The 15917-nt window shown below is 39.2% G+C and overlaps 1 non-coding gene and 1 pseudogene across 1 annotated transcript; one reads left to right on the forward strand and one right to left on the reverse strand.

Moving 5' to 3' along the window:
- Positions 1 to 4910: 4910 nt before the first annotated feature.
- On the reverse strand, positions 4911 to 5017 carry LOC148293863 (small nucleolar RNA R71). Its single transcript, XR_015836856.1, has one exon. It is a non-coding gene; the product is annotated as a small nucleolar RNA R71 (small nucleolar RNA).
- Positions 5018 to 15193: 10176 nt separating this feature from the next.
- On the forward strand, positions 15194 to 15862 carry LOC148293864 (secreted RxLR effector protein 161 pseudogene; annotated as a pseudogene).
- The last annotated feature ends 55 nt before the right edge of the window (positions 15863 to 15917 follow it).

The following is a 15917-nucleotide window of genomic DNA, read 5'->3' on the forward strand; positions in this document are numbered from 1 at the left end:
TTCTTTTGACAGTCGTTATGTGTTGATATGCTCTCGGGGGTGATCTTTGTGTTGGGTTTCTTTTTTGTTTTTTCCTTTATTGTAGTGGTCCAAAGTGACATGAATCAGACTCTCTTGTTAGTCCATGACATGTGTGGTACTCTTTCATTCCTTGGGGTTTGTCCAATGTGGTTTTAATGAGACTACTGTATCGTGTCGCTCTATGTACGACTTTGATTCTATGAATGAATTCTCTTTCTAAAAAGAACACCCATATTTTCTCTTTGTCAAATTGAATAAATTATTGATCATAATTTTTTTTTATCGTAATATAATTACAAATATAAAATGTTTAAAATTATGAGTCAAAGTTTGAGCCGACAATTCAAACTAAAGCCTAACTCGAGTTGTCTCATGACAAAATTCTAACAATTCATGAGCTTTATGAACTCAACATATCAAAGCTAGAGCTTGATAAGCAAGTTGAGTTTGACTTGATTTGTTTATTTTTATTTATTTAAAATTTTGGAGATAAGCTTGACTCAGCTAAAGATGAGCCAAATTCAAATTGCATCGAGTTAGTTTACGACCCTAAGAGCACTTCCACCCATTTGCCATGGCAAAGGGCAAGGGCAAGGCAAGGGCTGTTACGACCCTAAGAGCACTTCCACCCATTTGATTTTATCTCTTTGTAAAAGGCTTAATAAGCCTGCAGTTTGTTATCAATGAATTAAGAACTTTTCATTCAACCTTGTGTGTTATAGTTTCTTATGAGTGTTCTCAACAATTGGTATCAGAGCTCCATCACAGGGGGCTTGATTCTGAGTGTGTGTGTGGAAAGAAACCGCAGTTTTTCTTTCAGAGTAAGGGAGTCAAGCAGAATGGCGGAGAACAATAGTAGTGGTTCTGTGCAACCGACCATTCCCAAATTTGATGGACATTACGATCATTGGGCGATGTTGATGGAGAACTTTCTCCATTCCAAGGAATATTGGGATCTCATAGAGAATGGGATTTCGGTGGTGGTGGCACAATCTGTCTCTACGGTGGTGGCAACAGAAGCACAACGGGAATAGGCAGAAGCACCACGCAAATTGATCGAGGGGCAGAAGTTGAAGGACTTAAAGGTAAAGAATTACTTTTTTCAAGCTATAGATCGGAATATCATGGAGACTATACTCGACAGAGACACGTCAAAGAGTATTTGGGACTCCATGAAACAGAAAAACCAAGGCTCTACCAAGGTGAAGAGGGCACATTTGCAAGCACTTCGGAGGGACTTTGAGACTCTTAACATGAAGAAGGGTGAGACTATTGATAATTTCTTTGCTCGTACTCTCACTATAGCCAACAAAATGAAGGCTCATGGTGAGACAATGAGCCAAACCATCATCAATGAGAAAGTTTTGAGGTCCATGACTTAAATTTGATTATGTGGTTTGCTCCATTGAAGAGTCCAATGATTTGAACACACTGACCATTGACGAGGTGCAGAGCAGTTTTCTGGTCCATGAACAAAGAATGAATGGCCATTGAGGAGAGGAGCAGGCTCTCAAGGTCACTCATGAAGACAACACTAGCAGAGGAAGAGGTCAAGGGATGTTTAGAGGAAGAGGTCGTGACAGACAACCTTTCAACAAGGGCACTATCGAGTGCTTTAAGTGTCACAAATTAGGACATTTTCAGTATGAGTGTCCCAGTTGGGAGAAGGGAGCCAACTACGCAGAACTAGATGAAGGAGAAGAGTTGCTATTAATGTCCTATGTAGAGCTTAACCACGCTAAGAGAGAAGAGGTATGGTTCCTCGATTCAGGATGTAGTAATCATATGAGTGGGAATAAAGAATGGTTCTTGGATTTGGATGTTCAATTCCAGAAAACTGTGAAACTAGGCAACAACTCAAGGATGGCAATTGTGGGGAAAGGAAACGTTCGAATGCAAGTGAATGGAATCACTTAGGTAATTTTTGAGGTCTATTACATTCCTAAGTTGAAAAATAACCTATTAAGTATGGGGCAGCTTCAAGAAAAAGGTGTGGCAATTCTGATTCAACATGGGGAGTGCAAATTTTTTCATCCTAGTAAGGGTCTAATTATTCAGTCCGAGATGAGAGCTAACAGGATGTTTGTTGTGCCCGTAGCGATGATGCCTAAATCTACTACTTGTTTTCAAGCTGTGACAGAGGATGAGAGTTATTTATGGCACTGCAAATTGTTAAGCTCATAATTTCATACATATACATGCCCAATTTACTTACTTCTTTTGCTTAGTTCCTATAATTCTAAATTATTTCCCTCCCTTTGTGTGTTTTGTAGGCCAATAGAGCAAGAGAGCATAATTCATGCAATTCAAGCATGTTAAGGCCTAATTTGGATGAATGGAAGAAGAGCTTAAAAGACAAACTCATTTTGGCTACAGCCCCCTGCCAGTCCAGTTCCGTAGGTCATATTGCAAGCTTTGTTTCAGCAACCTACACAGCTCGGATGAGGCAGCATTCTTCATGAAAGTTGTTCCAATGGGTGTGTACTATAACATATCCAAAATTCAGCCACATTGGATAAATATGGAGTCTGTTACCTAGCAAACACAGAGCCATGCTCAGGATGGATTTTATCAGCGCGCAAAATGAGTTAGCAATTTGTTTTGGCCTTAACTTCCTCCTCAGACCTTGGATTGGCCCAAATGACATATGGCTGGAAAGAAGACATTCTGAACTTCAATTTCGAGTGCTTAAAGTCCTAATTTGATTAAGAGAAGCCCAAGTTGTAAGCCCTTGAAGTTGCTGGTTATGCTGACCTCAGCATGTGCTGGTTGGATGCTTGGTCATGGTGAGCTAGGTATGAGCTATCATTTCTGGTTGGAAGCTTGGTCATGGTGACATGAAGATGAGCTAGGGCTTCTGGTGGGATCTATTGGTGAAGTGCATCAACCAATTCAGATTTTATAATGCAAGTGTTGTATGCATTAGTGAAGTGCATCAACCAATTCATCTTTTATAATGCAAGTGTTGTATGCATTAGCCATATTGAATTCAGATTTGTCACTCCCCTCTCCCTATAAATACCACATCCATTCCACATTCAAGACACAACAAATCCTGAGATTCACAACCCCCACAATTCACTCCAACCATCCTCAAACACTCTCAAAATCCCAAACACTCCAACAATCACCAAAACAACTCCAGCAAACCTCTCTTCCATTTCCCTACGAATTTCATCTTCCTTAGCCATCACCACTCACTCAAACTCATCCCAAATCACCTCCATATCCTTCATACATCTTTCTAGAAGTGGGGAAGCTCTTGGAGAAGCATTAGAAGTGGAGAAGCACTTGGAGAAGCCTTGGACACCGCAAGAACTTCAGAAAAAGGGTTTTTCTACTCTTATTGTATTCATTATGTTTTCTCATTTCTGTTCAAGTCTCTTTTCCATTATGAGTAGCTAAATCCATAACTAGGGCTTCGATGTAACCTAACATGAATATTCTGGGTTTATAAGTTTGGAGTTTCAAGTTTGATTCATGATTCATGTTCTTATTCATTATGCTTATAAGTTAACATGCTTGTTTGAATGATTGATCACCATTAGAACTTGTTTGTTAACTATCTTGGTTTGAATTAAGAGTATACACCATGCTTTAATTCGAATTGAACTATGAATAGGAAGAGTATGTATGGACATTCGACAACAGGGATTAGATACATACTTGGTTGTTTAAAATGTTCTTCTATGCTTAATGGGTTCCTAATGCTTAATTTTAGGTTAGACAACAAATGATCAAATTAGGGAATTAGGAACACAAGGTTAGGACCAAACACCATGGCCTAATCATACTTTAGCTAGAATCAATCTTTGAATCTGAATTAGACTTGTTACTTGAATCTTTATAACCCAGAATTGAATTGTTATGGTGATTCGAATGCCCTAGTCTCAAAATCTGTTTTCCAACTCTTAAAACCACTCTTTGTTACATTTGTTTACTTGTTTTTGTTTGCAATTTCATTTTGCTTCTTTTGTTCAACAATCACAACCACTCTTGTTTTAAATTCTGTTTTAGACATAACCTCCTACTTTCTTGAATTTGGTAATCTAAGTACATAACTAGTTTTAACTTCTCAGTCTTCGTGGGTACGACCTCGTACTTGTCTTGCTATACTACTAATTGCCCCGTACAATTGCGAGTTAACATAATATTAACAACAAATTTTGGCGCCGTTGCCGGGGACTGAACGAAAGTTCTTCCCTGGTTATGTGCCCAAGGTTACCCTATTCTTTTTAGTGTTTCTAATTAATCTAATTTTCTGTTTCAGGTAGTTTATGTCTAAAAATCCATTACTTGAACAAGTGAGGTCTTCGTTCCAACGTTCTAGATCTTTGAACGCAGGACCATCATTGCAACCCAGACGAGTGACCTCTGAAATTCAGAATCGTCTAGAAAGGGAGTTGTCAACTGCAAAAGAGCAAGCTCTTGCTACATTTACAAGTCTTGCTCTCCACACTGAACTTCCCGGTTCTTCACTTTCAAATTCGGAAGCAAGTTCAGACCAAGAAGAAGAAGAAATGATGGCTGCCATTGAGTTCATGGGAGAACTTGATATCCCAACAATTCCAGCATCTCCTTCAAGCATTTTGCTGCCCACTGTAGCTCGAAATTATGAGCTTAAATCTTCTCATCTTAATATGCTGCCTTCCTTTTATGGTTTACCTAATGAAGATCCATTGACTCATATAAAGGATATTTTTAATGTTGTGAGTTCTTTTCCCTTGACAGGTGTGACAGAAGATCAACTTCGAATGAGAGTGTTTCCATACACTTTAAAGGATAAGGCGAAGTATTGGTTGAATTCTTTGAAGCCTGGTTCACTCACTACATGGTCTGCCATTCAAAAGAAGTTCCTGGAAAAATACTTCTCCACGCAAAAGACCGACATGCTTAGGGACAAGATCTTGTTATTTGCACAGCAAGATGATGAATCGTTTTGTGAAGCATGGGAGAAATTCAATGGGTTGCTCAACCAATGTCCTCATCATGGGATTCCATTGAAGCTTCAAATGCGTATGTTTTATAAAGGACTAACCCCTTCTAGTCATAATATAGTCACCAATTTTGCAGGTGGTTCTTTTAAAACCAAAACTCCAGAAGAAACGTACGAACTCTTTGAGGAGATAGCAATGGAGACCCAACATACGGATACAAGAGGTAAACGTGTTATTAGTGGTTCTAATGATGCTTCTAGTGTGCAGATTTCAAAACTGGAACAAAAGCTAGATGCTCTTCTTGCATTAAACTCAAGAAGCCCTCCGAAGGAAGTGTGTAGCATTTGTGAATCTCATGACCATGCTACCACAGCTTGTCCACTTGGGGCTGGATATCCAGAATTTGTGCAAGAGCAAGCTAAGTTGGTAAATTCCTACAACCAAGGTCCAAGAAATGATCCATACTCTCAAAGTTATAATCCAGGTTGGAGGAATCATCCAAACTTTTCATGGAGAAATACCCAGAATCAAGCAAATCCCCCTTCATTCCAAAGGCCACAACAATCATCATCATCATTGGAAGATATAGTGAAGCAGATGGCAATCAACCAATCCAATTTTCAGCAAACTACACAAGCTGCCATCTCCAAATTGGAAGTCCAATTAGGCCAAATAGCTGCTGAAATAACTCAAAGAGTGCCTGGGAAATGGCCAAGCCAAACTGAGATCAATCCAAAGAACCCAGAAGCCAAGGCCATTCATGTGCTCAGATCAGGTAAGATCATTGATAATAAAGATGATTCTAATCTTTCAAATGATGTTGTGATTGTAGAAAATGAAGAGGAGGAGACCATGGCCACGGAAGGAGAACAACTCAAAACTTCTCAATCTGCTCCTAAGGCCAAATCAGATTCTCAGAAATCCGATCAATTCCAATTGCATAAAAGGGATGACAAATTTGTGCCACCACATCTTCAAGAAGATAGATACGTGCCACCCGCTCCATATGTTCCACAGATTCCATTTCCAGGCCGTCTTAAGAAAGCAAAGCAAGATAAGGCTTTTAAAGAGATTTATGATATTTTGAGTAAAGTTAATATCAATTTGCCTTTGCTTGATCTTATTGAACAGATTCCTGCATATGGAAAATTCATCAAGGACTTGAAAACTCACAAGCTCAATTTCGCTCCAAATGAAGGAGTAAAGCTCGACCAGAATGTAAGTGCTGTATTGCAAAGGAAGCTTCCACCAAAACTAGATGATCCTGGCAGCTTTGACATTCCCATTAACATTGGAGGCAAGAAGGTTGGAAGAGCCATGTTGGACTTGGGAGCAAGCATCAATGTTTTGCCATATTCAGTTTATCAAGAGCTTGGCTTAGAAGGGATGAAGAAGACTTCAATGCGACTTGAACTAGCTGATCATTCTATAAAATATCCAAAAGGTATTGTAGAAGATATTCTAGTTCAAGTTAATACACTAATTCTCCCTGCTGATTTTGTAGTGATGGACATGGAAGACAATCCAAATGGAGATTGTGTTGATCCCATTCTCCTAGGCAGGCCATTCATGGCCACTGCAGACACAATCATCAAAGTGAAAGATAGCACCCTCTCCATGACTGTTTTGGGTGAAACTGTTGAATTTAAAATGCTTAATGCTCTATCTCAACCTTCTATCTCTCTTGATTCTTGCTTTTCAATTGATGTTGTGGATCATGAGGTTTCTTCCAAAATTTTGCAGAGAAAGTCTAATGATGCTCTAGAAGCTGTCTTAACACAAGAAGAGGAAGATCTTTGTGAACCGGTGTTCCAAGAAGTGGTAGCTGCCTTAGAAGTGTTTCCGCCATACCCACCATCCTTTAGGCCACCAATCGAGCCTCTTGGACCATCATCCACGAAAGTGGAGCCATCCATTGTCATCCCACCAAAGCTAGAACTTAAACCTCTTCCCAATAATCTTAAATATACATATTTGGGTGCTAACGAAACTCTCCCTGTTATAATTGCTGCAGGTCTCTCCTCACATGAAGAAGAGAGCTTAATTAAAGTTCTAAAAGAGCATAAAACAGCCATTGGGTGGACCATAGCAGACATCAAAGGAATTAGTCCAAGCATGTGCATGCACCGGATTTTAATGGAAGAAGACAGCAAACCATCTCGTGATGCCCAAAGGAGGCTAAATCCCAACATGAAAGAGGTGGTTAGAGCTGAAGTTTTAAAGCTACTCGATGTAGGAATCATCTACCCAATTTCAGATTCTAAGTGGGTGAGCCCTGTGCAAGTTGTTCCAAAGAAGTCCGGAATCACCGTTGTGAAGAATGAGAAGAATGAGCTAGTTCCTACACGAACTGTCACTGGTTGGAGAGTTTGCATTGATTACAGGAAGTTGAACACATCCACTAGAAAAGATCATTTCCCCTTACCTTTTATTGATCAAATGCTTGAACGTTTATCTGGCCATGCTTACTATTGTTTTCTTGATGGTTTTTCAGGTTATAATCAAATTCCCATTGCTCCGGAAGACCAAGAGAAAACCACATTCACATGCCCATTTGGTACGTTTGCTTATAGAAGGATGCCATTCGGTTTATGCAATGCCCCAGCAACTTTCCAAAGATGCATGATGTCAATCTTTTCAGATATGGTGGAACGATTCATTGAGGTATTTATGGATGATTTTTCAGTTTTTGGTTCCTCTTTTGATAATTGTCTTCACCACTTGTCTCTAGTGCTTAAAAGATGCCAGGAAACAAATCTGATTTTGAATTGGGAGAAGTGTCACTTCATGGTGAGACAAGGCATTGTACTAGGCCATGTGATTTCAAGCAAGGGAATCGAAGTGGATAAAGCCAAGATCGACCTCATCTCAAATCTTCCACCCCCTACCTCTGTTAAAGGAATTAGAAGCTTTCTAGGTCATGCTGGATTCTATAGAAGGTTCATCAAAAATTTCTCAAGCATTACAAGGCCATTGTGTAATCTCCTTGCTAAGGATGCTGTTTTTGAGTTTAATGAAGCTTGCATGGAAGCTTTTTCTACCTTGAAGAGGGAGCTAACTTCAGCCCCTATTATCATAGCTCCGGATTGGTCTTTACCATTTGAAATAATGTGTGATGCCTCTGACTTTGCTATTGGTGCAGTTTTAGGTCAAAAGAAGAACAAGCTGCCCCATGTGATTCATTATGCTAGCCGGACCTTGAATGATGCTCAAATCAACTACTCCACAACAGAGAAGGAGTTGCTTGCTGTGGTTTTTGCTTTAGAAAAATTTCGTTCTTACCTTGTTGGTTCTAAAGTAATTGTTTATTCTGACCATGCAGCCCTTAGATACTTGCTCACTAAGAAGGATGCCAAACCACGCTTGATTAGATGGATTCTCTTGCTGCAAGAATTCGATTTGGAGATTCGAGATAAGAAGGGATGTGAGAATGTGGTAGCTGATCATTTGAGCAGAATTGTGGTTGAAGAAAAAGGAGGAGCTGTGCTACCCTTGAATGAGACTTTCCCTGATGAACAACTATATGCTGCCCAAGTCAAAGAGCCATGGTATGCTGATTTTGTTAATTATCTTGCTTGTGGTGTTCTTAGAAATGATCTAACTTCTCAGGATAAGAAGAAGTTCTTTTCCATGGTGAAACATTATGTATGGGATGAACCTTTCTTATTCAAGCATTGCCCGGATCAACTCATCAGAAGATGTGTTCCAGAAGAAGAGCAAGAAAGCATACTTAGGCATAGCCACGAATTGGCCTGTGGAGGTCACTTTGGAGCTAAGAAAACAGCACTTAAAATTCTGCAATCTGGTTGCTTTTGGCCCACTCTATTTAAAGATGCATTTAATTTTTGTGTTAAGTGTGATAGGTGCCAAAGGATGGGGAACATAAGTCGCAGGAATGAAATGCCATTGAATAACATACTTGTTGTGGAGCTCTTCGATGTGTGGGGTATTGATTTCATGGGACCATTCCCATCTTCCTTTGGTTATACTTACATACTTGTTGCTGTTGATTATGTGTCTAAATGGGTGGAAGCCATAGCCACCAAAACCAATGATTATAAGGTGGTGCTGAAGTTCTTGAAGGATAATATTTTCACAAGGTTTGGTACTCCAAGGGCTGTCATTAGTGATGGAGGCAGCCACTTCTGTAACAAGCCATTCGAAGCACTCATGAAGAAGTACAACATCACCCATCGAGTCTCTACACCATATCATCCGCAAACTTCTGGTCAAGTGGAAATAAGCAATAGAGAAATTAAGCACATCCTGGAGAAGGTGGTGAACAATACAAGGAAAGATTGGGCAGCCAAGCTCAATGATGCATTATGGGCTTATAGGACAGCATATAAGACTCCCATTGGAATGAGCCCTTATCGTCTTGTGTTTGGGAAAGCTTGTCACCTGCCAATGGAGCTTGAACACAATGCTTTTTGGGCCATCAAGAAGTTAAATTTTGATCTAGACAAGGCAGGCCATGCAAGAAAGTTTCAGCTGAATGAATTGGAAGAAATTAGACATGAGTCTTATGAGAATGCAAAGCTTTACAAAGAACGAACCAAGAGTTACCATGACAGAAACATTCAACGGAAAGAGTTCTCCAAAGGTATGTCAGTTCTTTTGTTTAACTCACGTTTGCGTCTCTTTCCAGGAAAATTGAAGTCTAGATGGCAAGGCCCATTCACCGTGGTCAATGTTTCTCCCTATGGAGCTGTGGAGATTCAAAACCCTAAAGATGGCTCGACTTTCAAAGTAAATGGACAACGTTTAAAGCCATTCTATGAGGGAGTTTCAGCTGGCATCCAAACTGGCCATGTGGTAGATCAACTTCCCTTCGTACCATCAACTTAGCTGATTGCACAATGTCTTGCCAAGACAGTAACTAAGGCGCTTCTTGGGAGGCAACCCATGTGTTCAAGAAGAAAGTGCTTGGTAGCAATCGACCTAATCGCATCAAGGGGGAGCATTTCAATCCTTTCTCTTTACTTGTTATTATTTTAAATTTCTGTTTTTTTTTTTTATAAAAATTTAAAAAAAATTTAAAAATTTAAAAATTTAAAAAGATTTTTCATATGAGCTAACTTATGGTAACTCCAGTGAGCACTTCCGTCAATACAGTGTCTAGGAGTTCTTTAGGCGACACCTTCGGTGTCTAAGAAGTTTGGGTTTTAAGCGGGACCATTGTGACCCCTCCAACCTTCCCGGATCCCCTGGCTGTGTTTTCTGAGGCCCTTAACTGGTCATCCATGAGTTGCTTATATATTCATTTTTTTTTATTTTTTATTTTTCCTAAACCTTCTTCTAAACTTTTCCCTTTATCATTTGTTTGTTCTCAATCATCTTTTGTATGCTTTCACATTGAGGACAATGTTCAATTCAGGTCTGGGGGGAAGGTTTTCAATTTCAATTTTCTTATCCATTTGTGTTTTCAATTTTCGTTCTCTTGTCACAATTTTTTATTTTTTTATTTTTTTTATTTTTTATTATTATTATTATTATTTTTTTTTTTAAAGAATGTCATACAATCAATGCTATGGAGCTGCTATTTGAGGTTTTCATATCAGAATTTTGCACTTCACAAAGCTTTTGCTCTTAGAATTCTGGTGGCTAAAGTACCACGCTCAAATTCTTGAAGGAAAATAGTGGAGACTACCCTAGTGAGCTATATCGAGCCTAATTGCTTTCTTGAGAGGGTTTAAAGTGTTCTATTTCTCATCCATACTTATTTTCTTCAATTCACTCTAATTGATCTCATTATTCCATTTTGATTGAATACTAAGGATGATTCTCTTTTGCAGATATCATGTGCTTGCTCTCATTCATGAATGAACTCATTGAAGTGATGCTAGGCTATGTGTGCATAACCATTCTATGTGCTTTCTTTTCACCCTACCTATATGTGTGTTCCATCAACCCTCTTGAAGCCAAACACTTAAAGCCTTTTCTTCTATCACCCTCATCATTTCCCTACCTTTGTATCTCAATCTGAGATACTTGACCTATTGTAGCCATACCCTATAGCTTAGAAATATACCAAGGTGTGCCAAGATAAAGTTTGAAGCAAGGAAGTTGCAGCCATGTACCTAAATAAAGATGATGTGAATCTGTGCAATGAAGTTAATGAAGATGCAGATCAAATCAACGAAGATGAAAGTGTTTCGATTTGATCTAAGTGTGAAAAATAAAGTCTATGCCAGGAGATACCATGAAGTTTGCTGCCATGCCAATCTAAATCAATGATGCCTTGCAGATTAATGAAGCATGCAACCTTGGTATGTTCTTAAGTTATTTGTTTTTCCTTCCAATTCTTCCATTTCCCCTAAACCTTAGCCTTTCATTACAACATTGTGAAAGACCTAGCTGATCTTTGAGGATGTATTCATGGGTGCTGGTAAGTATGTGTGTATCTCTATTCTTAGTATTTAATTCCTTTCATGAGATCTAACCAAATTTGTGCTTCTATTTCATACACTCACTTATGCTTTCTTGAGAGAATTAAAACATAGGTTCTGAGTGATTGAGTGTTATCTGTGAGAATTAGAGTCGAAGCATGTTCTCTATTCAAGGTTTGAGTGTGCTTGCTTTGAAACTGTGTGCCTTTGAGCTATAGCTTCCACTTGTACACACTGATTGATGACCTATCTTGGCAACTCTATGGTGTTGGAGGTATGACTAAAACTTTCTTTCATTTTCATTAGTTGATTTCAAAGTTGTTTTTCTAACCATTTTGTTTTGTAGAGTTAGAAAAACGTTTGTGGGTATCGTATCTGTTAAACCCTCAGGAGACACAACTCCTCCTACTAGGGATGCCTAGAGGTTTAAAGGCTTGTTGCATACGCTCAATGCAATCGAGTTACCTACGAAAGTGGTCTAGTTAACTTCTTGTTTTGTTTTTATCTTTCTTTCTCTTTTGTTTTGCTCGAGGACTAGCAAAATCTAAGTTTGGGGGTGTGTTAAGCTCATAATTTCATACATATACATGCCCAATTTACTTACTTCTTTTGCTTAGTTCCTATAATTCTAAATTATTTCCCTCCTTTTGTGTGTTTTGTAGGCCAATAGAGCAAGAGAGCATAATTCATGCAATTCAAGCATGTTAAGGCCTAATTTGGATGAATGGAAGAAGAGCTTAAAAGACAAACTCATTTTGGCTACAGCCCCCTGCCAGTCCAGTTCCGTAGGTCATATTGCAAGCTTTGTTTCAGCAACCTACACAGCTCGGATGAGGCAGCATTCTTCATGAAAGTTGTTCCAATGGGTGTGTACTATAACATATCCAAAATTCAGCCACATTGGATAAATATGGAGTCTGTTACCTAGCAAACACAGAGCCATGCTCAGGATGGATTTTATCAGCGCGCAAAATGAGTTAGCAATTTGTTTTGGCCTTAACTTCCTCCTCAGACCTTGGATTGGCCCAAATGACATATGTCTGGAAAGAAGACATTCTGAACTTCAATTTCGAGTGCTTAAAGTCCTAATTTGATTAAGAGAAGCCCAAGTTGTAAGCCCTTGAAGTTGCTGGTTATGCTGACCTCAGCATGTGCTGGTTGGATGCTTGGTCATGGTGAGCTAGGTATGAGCTATCATTTCTGGTTGGAAGCTTGGTCATGGTGACATGAAGATGAGCTAGGGCTTCTGGTGGGATCTATTGGTGAATGATTGATCACCATTAGAACTTGTTTGTTAACTATCTTGGTTTGAATTAAGAGTATACACCATGCTTTAATTCGAATTGAACTATGAATAGGAAGAGTATGTATGGACATTCGACAACAGGGATTAGATACATACTTGGTTGTTTAAAATGTTCTTCTATGCTTAATGGGTTCCTAATGCTTAATTTTAGGTTAGACAACAAATGATCAAATTAGGGAATTAGGAACACAAGGTTAGGACCAAACACCATGGCCTAATCATACTTTAGCTAGAATCAATCTTTGAATCTGAATTAGACTTGTTACTTGAATCTTTATAACCCAGAATTGAATTGTTATGGTGATTCGAATGCCCTAGTCTCAAAATCTGTTTTCCAACTCTTAAAACCACTCTTTGTTACATTTGTTTACTTGTTTTTGTTTGCAATTTCATTTTGCTTCTTTTGTTCAACAATCACAACCACTCTTGTTTTAAATTCTGTTTTAGACATAACCTCCTACTTTCTTGAATTTGGTAATCTAAGTACATAACTAGTTTTAACTTCTCAGTCTTCGTGGGTACGACCTCGTACTTGTCTTGCTATACTACTAATTGCCCCGTACAATTGCGAGTTAACATAATATTAACAACACAAATTCGGACACTTAAGCTTCAAAGGGTTGAGAACCCTTCAATATAAAAAGATGCTCAGTGGTTTGCCTTCTCTTATAACTCCTGCAAAGTTATGCACAACGTGTTTGGTTGGAAAGTAGCACAGGGAATCCATTCCAAAAAGAAGTCTATGGAGGGTGTCACAGAAGCTGGAGATGGTACATGCCGATATATGTGGCCCTATAAAGCCTATATCAAACAGCAACAAGATGTATTTCTTGAGTTTTATTGATGACTTTAGTCATAAGACTTGGATTTACTTCTTGCATGAAAAATCAAAGGCTTTTACCATGTTTAGAAGTTATAAGGCTTGTGTTGAAAAGGAAACATGTGCCTAGCTTAAATGTTTGAGGACTGACAGAGGTGGTGAGTTCACCTCAAATGAGTTTGGGGAGTTTTGTAAGCCAAATGGCATAACCAGGCAATTAACCACAGCCTATACTCCTCAGCAAAATGGAGTTGTCGAGAGAAAGAATAGGATTGTGATGAATTTGGTACGTTGTATGCTCACTGAGAAGCAGGTTCCAAAGGCTTTCTGGCAAGAAGTTGTGAGATGGTGTGTGCATGTCCTCAACAAGTGCCCTACTTTAGTTGTGCAAAATAGAACTCTAGAGGAAGCATGGAGTGGTATGAAGCCTACAGTAGAGTATTTCAGAGTTTTTGGGTGCTTGGCTCATGTGCACGTACCATACCAGAAAAGAATCAAGTTGCATGACAAAAGCATTCAGTGTGTTTTATTGGGAGTGAGCGATGAGTCAAAAGCTTATAGATTGTTTGACCCGGTCTCTAAGAAGATAATTGTTAGTAGGGACGTTGTTTTTTAGGAGAACGAAGGTTGTAATTGGGACATGAGCAGGGAAGAAATGGCTTCGGATATGTTAGATTGGGGTGATAATAGTGAAGAAGAAGATGATGAAGGGGAACTTGGAGCAGAAGTTAACGAGAATGAAAAAGTTGGCTCAAATGGCACAAATGGAGCTGGTTCAAGTGGCACCAGCTCACCTTCCAGTGAATCACGTGATGGGAATTCCTCGGGTCCAGTTGAAGGGAGGGCAAGACGAGTTCCATTTTGGATGCAAGATTATGAAACCGGAGATGGTTTGTCAGAAGAAGAAGACTTGAGTGCCATGATGATTCTCACAAAAGTTGATCCCATTAGTTTCGAGGAAGCTGTGAAGAGCAAGAAATGGAGAGATGCCATGAATACAGAGATTGAGGCTATTGAACTTTACAAAACATGGGATATGACTATCCTACCAGAATGAGTGAAGACCATTGGAGTTAAATGGGTTTTTAAAACAAAACTCAATGAAAGTGGTGAGATAGACAAGTGCAAAGCTAGACTTGTGGCAAAGGGATATGCACAACAATATGGGATTGATTACACAGAAGTTTATGCTCCAGTTGCAAGATTAGATACCATACGTTTGGTAATTGCCCTAGCAGCTCAAGAAGGTTGGAGTATTTTTTAGCTTGATGTGAAGAGCGCATTTCTGCATGGTGAGCTTAGTGAGGAAGTGTTTGTCCAACAGCCTTAGGGATATGAGAAGAAGGGTGAGGAACACAAGGTTTATAAGCTGAATAAGGTGTTGTATGGCCTCAAACAAGCACCACGAGCTTGGTACAGCAAAATTGAGGCCTATTTTACTAAAGAAGGCTTCGAAAAGTGTTATTGTGAACACACCCTATTCACAAAGTCGAAGGAAGGAGGTAAGCTCTTAATTGTCAGTCTTTATGTTGATGATTTAATTTTTACTGGGAATGACATGAGCATGTGTCAAGAGTTTAAGAAGTCGATGATGTTAGAATTTGACATGTCTGACTTGGGAAAGATGAGATATTTTCTGGGGATTGAAGTACTACAAAATTCTGATGGGATTTATGTGTGTTAAAGAAAGTATGCTCATGAAGTTTTAGAAATATTTGGCATGGCCAGAAGCAACTTGGTGAAGAACCCCATAGTTCCAGGTTGCAAATTGTCAAAGGACGAGAAGGGAGCTAAGGTTGATGCAAGTGTGTTTAAGCAGGTGGTTGGCAATCTTATGTACTTAACTGCAACCAGACCTGATTTGATGTATGGTGTGAGTCTTATTAGCAGGTTCATGTCGTGTCCTACAGAGCAACATTGGTTGGCAGCGAAAAGATTGCTTAGATATTTGAAGGGAACGACTGGTCTGGGGATTTTCTATAAGAAATGAGGCTGTAAGCAACTCACAGCCTATTTAGATAGTGATTTTGATGGAGATGTAGATGATCGCAAGAGTACTTCGGAGAGTGTATTCATGTTTAGTTTTGGAGCGGTGTCATGGTCATCCAAAAAGCAGCCTATGGTTAGCTTATCCACCACTGAAGCTGAGTACATCACTGCTGCCTCATGCGCTTGTCAGTGTGTTTGATTAAGAAGAGTTTTAGAGAAGCTTGGTTATGTGCAGGAGAAATGCACTACAATTTTGTTTGATAACAGATCAACCATAAAACTCTCCAAGAATCCTATTCTTCACGGTAGCAGCAAGCACATTGACATCAGGTTTCATTTTCTTCGCGACTTGGTAAAAGATGGTGTGATTGATTTGAGTCATTGTAATACTCAAGACTAGGTAGCTGACATTATGACGAAGCCGCTCAGGTTGGAGGTGTTTTTGAAGCTTCGTA

The sequence above is a fragment of the Prunus avium genome, chromosome 6 (genome assembly GCF_965620075.1).
Source record: "Prunus avium chromosome 6, drPruAviu1.hap1.1, whole genome shotgun sequence".
NCBI classification, from domain to species: Eukaryota; Viridiplantae; Streptophyta; class Magnoliopsida; order Rosales; family Rosaceae; genus Prunus; species Prunus avium.